The 1,564-nt window shown below is 46.8% G+C and overlaps 1 protein-coding gene across 1 annotated transcript in view; it reads left to right on the plus strand.

Moving 5' to 3' along the window:
• Positions 1-1,564, plus strand: part of CCNT1 (cyclin T1) — a 40,872-nt gene that overhangs the window by 18,544 nt on the left and 20,764 nt on the right. The window lies entirely within an intron of this gene.

The raw sequence follows: 1,564 nt of genomic DNA on the forward strand, positions 1-1,564 counted from the left end.
GGTTCAAGTGATTCGCGTGCCTCAGCCTCCCAAATAGCTGGGATTACAGGCATGCGCCACAACGCCTGGCTAATTTTTTGTATTTTTAGTTGAGAAGGGGTCTCTCCATGTTGATCAGGCTGGTCTTGAACTCCCGACCTGAGGTGATCCACTTGCCTCGGCCTCCCCAAGTGCTGGGATTATAGGCGTGAGCCACTGCATCCAGCCAGCTCTGTTTTTTTTGAGACAGAATCTCATTTTATTGCCCAGGATAGAGTGCAGTGGCAAGATTATAGCCTCCTGCAGCCTCATACACCTGGACTCAGGTGATCATTTCACCTCAGCCTTCCAAGTAGCTAGGACTATAGCTGCATGCGACCACTCCCATCTAATTTTTATTTTTTTGTAGAGATGGAGGTCTTACCATGTTTCCCGGGCTGATCTTGAACTCTTGACATTCAAAGAATCCTCCCACACTGGCCTCCCTAAGTGTTAGAATTCCAGATGTGAGCAACCATGCCTCGCTACATTTTTTATTTTTTCTTTTTTTGAGATGGAGTCTCGCTCTGTCGCCCAGGCTGGAGTGCAGTGGCACAATCTCAGCTCACTGCAACCTCTACCTCCTGGGTTCAAGCAATTTCTCTGCCTCAGCCTCCTGAATAGCTGGGACTACTACCTGCATTCACTCTATGAAACAGGCCAAGGTTCACACCCACCATCATGCCCAGCTAGTTTATTTTATTTTATTTTTATTTTTAGTAGAGACAGGGTTTCACCATATTGGCCAGGCTGGTCTTGAACTCCTAACCTCATGATATAGCCGCTTCAGCCTCCCTAAGTTCTGGGATTAGAGGCATGAGCCACCGCACCTGGCCCATTCTTTATTTTTTAACTGTCTAAAAAATCCAGTTTATTTTATGGTTATAGCACGTTTCAGTTTAGACTAGCTACATTTCAAGTGATGAATGGCTACATGGGGCTAGTGGCTGTAGCTTTGTCTGGCAGAAATCTGAGTGAATTTTCTTATTACCCTTTCCTTTGAACTCTTCTGCTACTTTTTAGAAACCTAGCATGGACCCAAAGGGGAAGGTCTAATAGGAGTCAAATGTTTGATATCAATTAAATGCTTACAGTATTGTAGGAAGGTTCTGCAAATGTATTTTGGTGATGTTGAAAAATATATACTTTATGACCAGGTGCGGTGGCTCACGCCTGTAATCCTAGCACTTTGGAAGGCTGAGGCGGGCGGATCACCTGAGGTCAGGGGTTCAAGACCAGCTTTGCCAATATGGTGAAACCCCGTCTCTACTAAGTATACAAAAATTAGCCGGGCATGGTGGCAGACGCCTGTAATCCCAGCTACTTGGGAGGCTGAGGCGGGTGGATCACCTGAGGTCAGGAGTTCAAGACCAGCCTGGCCAACATGGTGAAACCCCGTCTCTACTAAGTATACAAAAATCAGCCAGACATGGTGGCGCACACCTGTAATACCAGTTACTCGGGAGGCTGAAATGGGAGGATTGCTTGAGCCTGGGAGGCAGTGGTTGCAGTAAGCTGAGATGGCGCCATTACACTCTAGCCTTGG

This window comes from Colobus angolensis, unplaced genomic scaffold (assembly GCF_000951035.1).
Source record: "Colobus angolensis palliatus isolate OR3802 unplaced genomic scaffold, Cang.pa_1.0 Scaffold151, whole genome shotgun sequence".
Lineage (NCBI taxonomy): Eukaryota > Metazoa > Chordata > Mammalia > Primates > Cercopithecidae > Colobus > Colobus angolensis.